Source organism: Nicotiana attenuata, chromosome 7 (assembly GCF_001879085.1).
Source record: "Nicotiana attenuata strain UT chromosome 7, NIATTr2, whole genome shotgun sequence".
Lineage (NCBI taxonomy): Eukaryota > Viridiplantae > Streptophyta > Magnoliopsida > Solanales > Solanaceae > Nicotiana > Nicotiana attenuata.
In genome coordinates, this window is record NC_031995.1 from 85,132,708 (window position 1) to 85,145,494 (window position 12,787).

The following is a 12,787-nucleotide window of genomic DNA, read 5'->3' on the forward strand; positions in this document are numbered from 1 at the left end:
GTGTAATTACTACCCTAGTAACTACACCAATTCCAATTACGAAGCCAGACTTTTCATTGGGGATTCAACTTCTGTAGATGTAGGCTAGACCACATTTTTATTTCAAGTCAAGGGCAACCTTTATATTTATCATGAATTTTATTATTTTTGGCTTGTAATATACATGTGTAAATAAGTAACCTTTTTAGGAAGGTTATTATTTCTACTCCCTTATTTCTAAGATGCTCATAAAAGGGCAACTCGGTAGACATTCTGTGTTCCCGCAGATTTTGGTGCATCCCAAGGAGTGATGTAGACAGATTACCCTAGCTAATATATACATTAGTGGTTGCTTCACGGCTCAAACCATGAATACAACTTTACCGCTGCTTCCAAGATTCTCCTTCCCAGACGAGTTATAATACTAGTTGTAATACAATGTTTGTGGCCTTAATTTACTTTTGCACGAAAAAATAAGGTAGAATAGTTTTAAAAAAGGTAATTAAATAGAAGAAAATATAATTTATTCTAAAGGTAGAACCGACAATATGGGTCGGGCCGGGCTAGCGTAGCCCGGCCCATGTGGGCTTTAGCAATTGACGGGCTGGGCTGGGCTAGCCCATTATTTTGATGGGCCTTATAATGGTCAGCCCACCCCAGCCCTATGTGGGTCGCGGGCCCCAACGGACCGGCCCATCATTTTTAAAAATATAGTTTTATATTTTTTCTTTAAGTTCTGACCTAAAAAAAGATAATTATTTAAAAGTTAAAAAATATCTTATTGGAAAAAATCGAAAAACTTAATAACTTTTTATATTGTTCCAATATATCACAATAAACACTAAAAAAAGTAAAAGACAAGACTATATTTCATTCACTAAAAGTTAAAACTTTAAACAAACTATTCAAGACAACGTTCATGATGCTTATGAGATATCCAACACATCATCTTCATCAAACACATTTGAATCCGCTTGTGACAAGGTTATCTTAACATCTTCACTTTTATCTACATCTACAATTCATATGCAATATTAATTAGTTAAATATTAAAAATAATTAAATTTTTAAAATTAATAATATTTAAATTCACATAAAAAAAGATTATCAGTTTGATTTTTGGGAAAACCCGTACAACCAATTTCGAGTAGTAACAAGTGTTTGGACATTTTCATAATAAATGCAACTTCTTTACTTTGTAAGAACACGCCACCAATGCTAAATGTTAATCTGATGCTACAATGGTAATAAGAATACTAAGTACATCACGCACCATTATTGAAAGATCGGGATATTTTCTAGTATGGTCCTTCCAATAAATGACAACATCCATCTTTTGAAACTTCTCAAGATCAAGTTTTGGTTCCTCTTAATAAAGATCCAGTTCTAACTTTCCATCTCTAAAGGCGGTATACTTTTTGTTTTTTATATATTTTAAATAAATATTTTATTAGGCCCACGGGCCGGCCCGGTACAACCTCAGTCAGGCCTCACGGGCCACGTGCTTACTCGGGCCGGGCTTAAAAGCCTTGTTTTTAAACGGGCTCTAAAAATTCTAATCCTACCCTACTTAATTACGGGCTGGATTGGGCTGGCCCAACGGGCCAAGCCCATATTAACGGCTGTAGCCCATATTAACGGCTGTATCTAAAGGTAGTTTAGAATAGTTTCACTAGTAGCAATTCTCAGGAAAAAGAAGTAGGGTTCAGCAGGACCCGATTCATCCGGTTACGGCCCAAATGGCTCTACAAGATCTAGATGGTTCTGTGGATCTAGACTTTTCCATTCTCCAATCCGCGCCGTCGAAACAGCAAAACCCTAAAACCCCCAAAACCCTACCTTTTAAATCTCTATATATTCATCGTTTCCTCTTCTACTTCACTTCACTTCACAGCAGTTTTTGACGAAATCTCTTCTGCCTACTCTTAACTTTTTTATTTTCAAAATCAAAACTTCTTCCTATTAGGGTTATTGATAGAGGAATCAAAATTTTCGTTTTTTTTCATATTGGGGAGATCGGTGATGATGAATTCGAAGGCTTGTTTCTCAAAACATTCGCAGTGGCCGCCTAAGTGCTTTCGCCTTCGCCAGGCTTGAGAGTAAATGCTGCTTTTATCCTTCCTTGGATGTCTGAGATTCCCCTTTATAATCCAAACTTGAATGTTGCCTTTGTTTATTTTGAATGTTAGCTGCTGTTTTTAAAATTAAATTACTAAGCAGGCGATTCTTGTGTTTTGATTGATTGATTGAATCTTTAATTATAGAGGTGTCCATGATGATAAATTTGAAGGCTTGTTTCTCAAGACATTCGCAGTGGCCGACTAAGAGCTTTCGCCTTCGCCAGGCTTGAGAGTTAATGCTGCGTTTATCCTTCCTTGGATGTCTGAGACACCATCTTTTCAACTTACCATATTATTTAAAAAAAGTAAAACTTTTGCTTTTTCAACTAGTGGTTTTTGGCCTTTTTTTTGTGGTGCTTGTGCTGTTGGAACTGTCATTTTTGTAGCCGAATTTGGAATATTTATTTCTTTATGTGGCTGAAGTATAGCTTTTTCAATATTATGATATTTGTTATTTGATATCAGGGGATCTGGAACAGTAACGTTTGCTGCGGTCCGAACAAGTTTTGTGAAATTGTTTTTATGTAAATAGAGCAGAATGTACAGAGAATTTATACAATTAGCCTAACTAGTTTACTTTGATTTATTTTGTTGAATCTTACTCTTTCAGTGTCTATGATGATAAATTTTAAGGCTTGTTTCTCAAAACATTCGCAGTGGCCGCCTAAGTGCTTTCGCCTTCGCCTGGCTTGAGAGTTTATGCTGCTTTTATCCTTGGATGTCTGAGACACTATATTTTCATCTTACAAGTATTACATTTTGTAGCTTTTGCTTATTGAACTTACCATTTTAATGCCAAATTTGGAATTCTTAATGTTACTTGTGGCTAAAGATTATAGCTTTTTGGAAACATTATGATCTTTGTTTTATAAATCAGGGGATTTGGGACTAGGATGTCTGCCCCTTGAGCATATGTAAAGTTGCTTTAGGGATGAACAAGTCCCTGACAATTGAACTCCATTCTTCACTTTGTCAGCATTGTTTTATTTAATGCTTTGCTGATCATTATCGGATGGTACACTTTTTTGGATTAATTTGATAAGTTGCTTTGTGTTTTTTTTTTTTGTAAAAATTATCTTGTTGCCTATGATATACATTTTAAGGCTTGTTTCTCAAAACATTCGCAGTGGCCGTCTAAGTGCTCTTGCCTTCGCCAGGCTTGAGAGTGCATGCTGCTTTTATGAACACTTGATTTGTGGTACTTTTATATGATTTTGTTTGTAGTAAATGGAGTATTTGATGAGTAGCTCTAGTTTTAGATGCTTACATCATTAGCTTTTCAATCTTGTCATTCTATCTAAATACATAAATAGGATACCTAGGAACAATTGATGATTTTGTTCTTGCTTGATATGATTAAAGGAGACTAATAATAATGTCACTTGTATGAGTGTAACTCATGAAACTAGTTTTCATTATCTTTTTCTTTCGTTAAACTCTATTTATGGCCCATGATGATAAATCCTAAGGCTTGTTTCTCAAAACATTCGCAGTGGCCGCCTAAGTGCTTTCGCCTTCGCCAGGCTTGAGAGTATATGCTGCTTTTATCCTTCCTTGGATGTCTGAGGCCTTGTTTTCCTACTTTTACTGTAGATTAAGGATCTTTTTTCCTATGCTTTCTTTTAATGCTAACATGATAGTTGATTGTAGGTAAGTTATCATGAATACTTGGTCTATGCTGGTTTTGTAGGGCTATGATTAAAAAGAGAGAGGATAGAGTGAAGTTCTCATTTTTGAATGGATCTTGGTAGATCAAGATGCATAATTAAGGGGTTTATGATTTAGTTGCCCCTTTCTTTGATTCACTGGAAGCTGTTGGCAGCTTGTCAACTAACCCTTGTATCTTTATTCTATCCTGTTGCTCCTTTCAATATGAGATTTTTTCACAGTGATGGTTCTTCCATAAATACACTTGATATGAGCCCTCTCAGTTGAACCAAAATTATGTACAATTTGTGATATAATCAACTGTGCTTGAAAATTTAATAAGGCTTGCTATACTGATTATTCTGCTCGTCGTTTGCCCTTAGTCTTATCAAATGTAATTAGAATGTAGATGCTATATTTAAAGGCTGGCATATAATTAGCAGAACCGAAGTGATGGGTTGATTTAAAGTGTATTTTGCAATAGTAATTTTCCATCTAGTCATGTTTGATGATGCACTAAGAGGGCTATGGGAGTGAAATTTTTTCTTCTTTTGCATGGCTTGGTAGATGAAGATGCAAAATTCAATTTTGCCTACCAATTGATATAATTTATTGCCCAACAAACCAAGGAATTTCGAAAATTATGAACCAAAATTTCAACTTTGAAGTGAATTTGGTAAATTTTGAATGGTAACCAAAATATCAATTTGGAGGAGAGAACGACATTAACGAAATTAAAGAAGTTGAAGATGCATAATATGAACTAAAATTTCACGTGGAAGGATGTTATAAAAGGCTTTTTAGGCCTTGCCTCTGAGCAGGGCACTTGCAAAATGCCATAAGACTTGCGCGTGGGTCGTTTGGTAGGAAGTATTAGAAAACATATTTGATTCATTTTTTTCAAACTTGTGTGTAATTAAGACTTGTGTTAGATATATTATACTTGGTATTATTCTATCTATAAGTAGTCATAGAAAATCATGGCAGTAGTAATATCAAGGCTATTAAGCACTAGTATAGTTAAAGGCACAAGTGTCCTTAAAGTTCCTCAAAGCTTGTGAATGCGAAGGGCATTTTGTAAACAATTATTTTCCTTAAAAATTATGCAATGCATTATAATTTTAATACACCACACCAAGCAGTAGATAAGAAATAATATTTGCATAACTAATGCTTGCGTTATTAATTCATGCATTACTAACTTATGTATTACTCATACACCTTATCATCATTATTATTATACATCTGTAACGACCCGGTCCTTCGTTCTGAGAGTTATAGTCACATTTTTCCCATCTATGCTTATTTATATGTTGTTCAGCTGTGTTGAGTTGTATCAAGTTTGTTTTGGAGTGAAATGAACACTTAGTCTCTTAATTAGAAAGCTAAGTCAGAAAGGTCAACCGAAAGTTGATGAGTAAACGAATTCGGATTTGGATTTTCATGATTCGATTAGCTTCCTTGGGTGATTTTAGAATTAGGAGTGTGTCCGGAATGTAATTTGGAGGTCCGTGGTAGAATTAGGCTTGAATTGGCAAAAGTTGGAAGTTTAAAAGTCTTAGGCTTGAATTCGATGTTGATTTGGTGTTTTGGTGTTGTTTTGGGTATTCCGGAGGTTCGACTAAGTTCGGGTAGTGATACATGACTTGTTGGAATTATTGGTTGAGATCCCGAGGGCCTCGGGTGTGTTTCGGATAGGTTTGGGTTGTGTTGCGCTCGTTTTTCTTATGTTTCGATGCCGTTTCTTCAAGCATAAATGATATCATATTGAACAAATGAGCTCCGATTTCGTTTTTGATTGAAGCATTAGATCCGTATCGTAATTACGGATCCGTAGCAAAAAAATCGTCGAATTTGGACATCGTATGAGGATTTTATGGTCATTTTACTAAAAATTAGGTTGCCAGATTTTTCAGAGTAATTACGAATTTGTCACTAGCAGCGTATTTAAAAATTTGCACTATTTGCAAATATTAAAACCTGCATATCTCCTTCGTTATAAGGTCAAATTGAGTGATTCAAAAGCCTAACTTGACTAGAATTTCACAAGGAATCCATTAGAGGCATAAAATACGAGTTTCGGGATCGTTTGGCTCGAGAAACGAGGCAAAATAGCTGGTAGAAAAATATACAAAATTATGGTTTGTTCATTCGGTCATATTTTGAGTTGGGGAGCTCAGATTTGGGCGATTTTGGAGGCGATTTTCACCATATGGATTGGGGTAAGTGTTCTCTATTCGATTTTGATTATAATTTATGAATCCATCTTCGTTTCTGGGCTTTGATTGATGATTTCAAAGTGAAATTGAGGGAGCTAGGGTTTGAGTATTGGAGAGTTTTAAGTGAGGATTTGAGGGGCCAAACGGAGTCCGATTTTGACAAATTTTATATGGTTAGACTCGGGAGAGGACGAGGATTATTATTCTGCCATTTTTGACTGATTTCGAGACGTGGGCCCGGGGGCTGGGTTTTGGCCGATTTCGGATTTTTGGCATGTTTATGTAGTTTTTATTGTGTAATTCGATTCTTTAGACGATGTTGATAGTAGTATTATGATTATGGTTAGATTCGAAGCTTTTGGATACTAAGTCGAGGGACGAGGACATCCCGGAGTAGGATTTTACGCTGTTGAGGTAAGTAACAGTTTTAACTCTGGCTTTGAGGGTATAAACCCGGAGAAAGTAATATCATGTGATTGTTTGGTGGTGATACCCATGCTAGGTGACGGGCGTGTGGGTGTGCACCGCGAGGGATTGAGACTTGGTCCGTCCCGTGAGGCCAGGCCTAAAAGCTATTATTTGTGATTATGTGTTTACTTGTTGTTGAACTTGTTTGCCTTCATGTTAGAGATCTTGTTTAGATTTTATTCATGCTCACATTATTTGTACTCAGTCATAAAAATTATTGTACATGTTTACCTCCGCCTCTATTATTTGATAATATGTTGTGATACTTGATGTGGGTTGTATCCCCTTATTTGTTGATGATGGTGAGGCTAGTGAGGTACATGATTGAGTGAGGCCGAGGGCCTGGTTGTGAGGATATTAATACCATAGCGCATGAGTTGTCCGCGTAGCACGTGAGTTGACCGTGCGGGTCCAGGTATTGATACCATAGCACGTGAGTTGTCCGCGTAGCACGTGAGTTGACCGTGCGGATCCAGGTATTGATATGGTAGCACGTGAGTTGTCCGTGCTTAGCGCTTGGGCTTTGGGAGCCCCTCCGGAGTCTGTACACACCCCCAGTGAGTGCAGAGTGTTGAGTGTATTGAGTGTTGAGTGTGGAGTGCTAAGTGCGAGTGCTGAGTGATGGAGTGACGTTGCTGTGAGGTTGCATTAACTTTTGATGTTGCTGCATTTATCTGTTAAATTTCTTTGTGGCATTTACCGAGTTATGGAATTTACCTGTTCATTCCTGTTATATTTAAAATTGTGAAAAAAAATAAATAATTGGACTATTTTGCTCAGCTCGTCACTACTGCTCAGTTCCTTAGTTATTTCTGTTACTACTGAGGTGGTTGTACTCATACTACACCCTGCACTATATGTGCAAATCCAGGTGAGTTCGTTGATTTCAGCGCGCTTCAATTGGAGACTGCAAGGTAGTTGCCAACGTCCGCAGGACCTTGTTACTCCTTTCATCATTTCTTCTTTGGACAGTTAGACAATTTATATATCTCAGTTCATAGTTTTAGACGTTCATGACTTAGTGACACCTCGATGTTTGGGACTCGTTTCCATATTTTATAATATTTATATTTAGAGTTGGTTTAGTTTATCAGGAATTAAATTATTGGCAATGTTTTATTAAATTCTTATAATCAAATGAGTAGTAATATTTTGGGAATAGGCTTGCCTTGTAACACGATAGGCGCCATCACGACCATGTCACAGTCTTGGCATGGCAGTCCAAGATAGCGTGATAGGGTGATAACCAGTCCATCCCCAATATAATATCAAAGTCGACCATATCTAAAAGCAACAGATCTACACGAGTCTCCAGACCCCCAATCACCACAACACAAGAGCGATGGACTCGATCGACCATGATGGAATCACCCATCGGCATAGGCACATAAATAGGAATACCCAATGCATCACTAGGCATGATCAAATACAGGGCAAAATAGGATGACACATACGAATACGTAGACCCCGGATCAAACAACACTGAAGCATCTCTATCACAAACCAGAACCGTACATGTAATAACCGCATCTGAAGCCTCTGCCTCAGGCCTGGCCTGAAGGGCATAGCATCAGGGCTGGGCCCCACCACTCTGATCTACCTCTCTGGGACGGCCTGCTGCTGGCTGGCCTCCACCTTTGGCGGTCTGGGCTCCACCTCTATGACCTCTACCTCCACCTCTAGTACCTCTACCCCCGCCTCTAGCTGGCTGGGCGGCCTGTGGAACATCTGGTACCTGAATCGTAGGACGGGGAACCTGCTGCTACGACTGAGTACCCCTCAACCTCGGACAAGCCCTCCTGATGTGACCGTACTCACCACACTCATAACATCCACCCGGATGCTGCGACTGAGGAAACTGAGGCTGACCCTGGCGGCCTGAATGACCACCCCGGAAGCTCTGGAGCGGCGGTGCACTGATAGGAGCTGATCGTGCACTATAGGACTGCTGGTCAGAATGTTGCCTGCGAAAACCACGGTCACCTGATGCACCATGGGAAACCTGGAGCGCTGACTGGAAGGGCCTAGGAGGATGACCCCTATCATACGAATCTCTGCCTCCAGATGAAGTACCACTGAATCATCCTGACTGACGGGGTCTCTTGTCTGCCCTATGACCACCCCCTTATGACAATACCATCTCAATCCTCCGGGCCACATTGGCCGCCTCCTGAAAGGATATCTCGCTCCCAGCCTCTCTAGCCATCTGGAGATGAATATGCTAAATGAGTCCATCAATAAACCGTCTCACTCTCTCCCTCTCAATGGGAAGTATAACAAGAGCATGGCGAGCCAAATCAATAAACCTGGTCTCGTACTGGGTGACTGACACGGATCCCTGCTGGAGACGCTCGAACTGCCTCCGATAGGCCTCTCGCTGTGTAATAGGGAGAAACTTCTCCAGAAATAGATGTGTGAACTGCTCCTAGGTCAAGGCTGGAGATCCTGCTGGTCTAGCTAAACAATAATCCCTCCACCAAGTCTTGGTTGATCCAGACAACTGCAATGTAGCGAAATCAACCCCATTGGTCTCAACAATACCCATGTTCCGAAGAACCTCATGGTAGCTGTCCAAATAATCCTGAGGATCCTCGGTAGATGCATCACTGAAGGTAGTAGTGAAGAGCTTGGTGAACCTATCCAATCTCCATAAAGCATCGGCAGACATAGCTGCCCCATCACCGGCCTGGGCTACCACGCTCGGCTGAGCTGCTCCAACTGGCTGAACTACTGGAGTCTAAATCGGGGGAGCTCCCTGCTCCAGAGTACGAGTAGCAGGAGTCTAGGCCCCTCCTCCAGCCTGAGAGACGACTGGTTCTACAAGGAGTAAGCCTGCTCGGGTAACACTCTCCATGAGACCCACCAATCGGACCAGAGCGTCCTGAAGAACTGGGGTAGCAATAAACCCCTCTGGGACCTGAGCTGGGCCCACCGAAATTGCTGGGGCTGGGGCCGGAACCTCCTCATCAACATCAACCTGAGGCTCCACCACTGGTGCTGCTGCTCGGGGCTGAGCTCTGCCCCTACCTCGGCCTCTAGCATGGCCTCGGCCTCTGCCCCTAGCGGAAGCTGCCTGGGGCTCGGACTGCTGATCGGAAGATGAGGAAGCGCGTGTTCTCGCCATCTGCGAAAGAACAGAGTAGAAATTCAATTAGCGTTGAGAAACCAAACCGCACGACAAGAAAGAACAAATGTGAAACTTTTCCTAACTCGGTAGTCTCTGGGGGATAAATACACACGTCTCTGTACCGAATCCCTCAGACTCTACTAAACTTGTCCGGAGTTGTGAGACCTATGCAACCTAGAGCTCTGATACCAACTTGTCACGACCCGGATTCCCCACCCTCGGGAGTCGTGATGGCGCCTACTGATGAGAGCTAGGCAAGCCAACCCTTAACTACCTTTAGCATTAACTAATTTACTTCTTTTAACAATTATCGGTAATATCATGAAAACGGCGGAATAAAGCAAATAAGCGGAAGTCTTAAATTAAAGAATCTAAACAACAATGCAAAAACTCAACATAAACCTCTACCCAAGAGCTGGTGTCACATACTCACGAACTACTAAGAGTGCTAAATACAACCGTTTGAAAGAAAATATAACTGTTTGTGTCGAAATACATGAGATAACAGACTGAAATAAAAGATAAAAGAGACGTCGGGCCTGCGGACGCCTGCAAGGCTACCTCGGTGTCTCGCTGGACTGAAGGCTAACTCCCGCGCTATTGCAGCTGCTGTCCAACACCTGGATCTGTGCAAAAGAGCACAGGGTGTAGCATCAGCACAACCGACCCCATGTATTGGTAAGTGTCTGGCCTAACCCCGGCGAGGTAGTGACGAGGCTAGTACCAGACTCTAGACAAATCTGTGCAGTTATATAATATATTGCAGAAAATAAATAAGTAATGAGCAGTTATAAGGGAGGGGGGTACATGCCTCGGGGAAAACAATTCAACTTAGCAGAAACTGAATTAAATACGAAGGAACAGTACAATGCCAAAACAATATGATAGCACTACTGCTGCAGCACGCAACCCAACCCGTACGTATAAATATAACTGTTGCGGCGTGCAACCCGATCCACTAATTATAATATACACCTGTTGCGGGTGCAACCCGATCCAATACAATATATGTTGCGGCGTGCAACCCGACCCAATACAATATATGTTGCGCGCGTGCAACCCGATCCAATATAACGTATGTTGCGGCGCGCAACCCATTCCACATATACATAGCTTACAGTAATCATAACCACAAATCCCGGCAGGGGGATTAATCATAAAATACTCTATCCCGGCAGGGGAACTCAACAGTACAAGTATACTCATCCCGACAAGGGAGAACCAGCTATTACCAATCTCAATTCGAATTTTTAACATTTCTATTATCACCATTTCTAACTCATGATTAACTTCCACGAAAATAAGCTAAGTCTTTGCTCAATATCACAAGTCTACTCAATATTTCATCCATAGAATTATTCAAGAACACAAAATGTCAATTTAAGACTCACGGTCATGCTCGACACCGACGTATAGATACTCGTCACCATGCCTATACGCCGTACTCCACAAGAAACACAAAACAAATATGACTCAACTCCTAATCCCTCAAGCTAAGGTTAAACCGAACACTTACCTCAATGCTTTGAATTCAACTCAAGTCTCAATAATGGCTTTACCCCTCGATTCCACCTCCAATCCGCTCGAATCTAGTCACAAGTTACTTAATTACATCAATAAACGCTAAATGAATCAATTTGAATGCATAAAATGACTTTCCCAAACCCAAAAATTTCAAAATCGCCCCCGGGCCCACGTAGTCAAAACTCGAGGTTCGAACCAAAACCCGGCTACCCATTCCCCCACGAACCGAAATATATGATTTGTTTTGAAATCGGACCTCAAATTGAGGTCCAAATCCCCAATCTTTAGAAAAACCTAGGTTCTACCCAAAACCCCCATTTTCTCCCATGAAAATCTTTGATTTTAAGTTGAAAACATGTTAAATGATGTTAATGATTGAAAGAAATGAGTAAAAATCAACTTACAATCGATTTGGAAGAAAACTTGTTCTTGAAAAATCGCCCAAGAAGTTTGTGTGTTGAAAGAATGTTGAAAATGGTTCAAAATTGGCTAAGTGTAAAATATGCAGGTTGCAGATATGGGATTTGCGAACCCCGACCTGATGTGGGAATTGCGAAGGCAAATTCGCATTTGCGAACACTGGGCAAAGGGAGGGACTTCGCATTTGCGACCAAGAGTGTCGCATTTGCGAAAGTCCCAGTATCGCATTTGTGAGCCAGAACGTCGCATTTGCGACAGGCCCCGCTTCGCATTTGCGGACCAAATGGTCGCATTTGCGACCCAGCTACAGGATCCCCTATCTCGCATTTGCGATCACAGGCCCACATTTGCGAGACCTTCTTCGCAAATGCGAAGATTGCAGAACTGAAATGCCAGATTTTCACAAAGGTTAAAAATGCACTCACGGCCTATCCAAAATTCACCCGAGCCCTCAGGGCTCCAAACCAAACATACACACAACCTCAAAAACATCCTACGGACTTATCTGTGCGATCGAATCGCCAAAATAATATCATATACATCGAATTAAGCCTCAAAATCCATGATTCCTTCCAAGTTTCGTGAAACATCAAACTTTCCATTTTAAGTCCGAAACACGTCAAACGACGTCCGTTTTCAACCAAACTTTACAGAAAGTGCTTAAACCATATATAAGACCTATACCGGGCGCCGGAACCAAAATACGGGCTCGATACCAACTCGTTCTAATCAAATTTCATTTCTAATTTCCTTAAATATTTTCAGAAAATAATTTTACTCAAAAATTCATTTCTCGGCCTTGGAACCTCGAAATTCGATTCCGGGCATACGCCCAAGTCCCATATTTTCCTACGGACCCTCCGGGACCGTCAAATCACTGGTCCGGGTCCGTTTACCCAAAATATTGATTAAAGTCAAATTTATTCATTTTAACACCAAAATTTAGCATTTTTCACAGAATTTTATATTTAAGCTTTCCGGCTACGCGCCCGGACTGCGCACGCAAATCGAGGTGACTCTAAATGAGGTTTTCAAGGCCTCGAAAGCACAGAATTAATTTAAAACAGGTGAAGACCCCTTTGGGTCGTCACACTAGAATTCTAATTATATTCTTTTATTGTGAGTTATTATACTTAATATTAAAAGATTATTTTTGTAATCCAATATTTTATTCATGCTTATCATGCGGTTAGGCATTCTTTTTAAACCATATATTCCTATAATCCTATTTATATTTGGACAACAACGATGAGAAGTATTAGTGTACAATAAATATTGATAAA

At 40.4% G+C, this 12,787-nt stretch overlaps 1 long non-coding RNA gene across 1 annotated transcript; it reads left to right on the forward strand.

Annotated features, from left to right (window-relative positions):
* Positions 1,738-4,113, forward strand: LOC109229401. The gene is made up of 2 exons (XR_002068563.1): positions 1,738-2,078; positions 2,565-4,113. It is a non-coding gene; the product is annotated as an uncharacterized LOC109229401 (long non-coding RNA).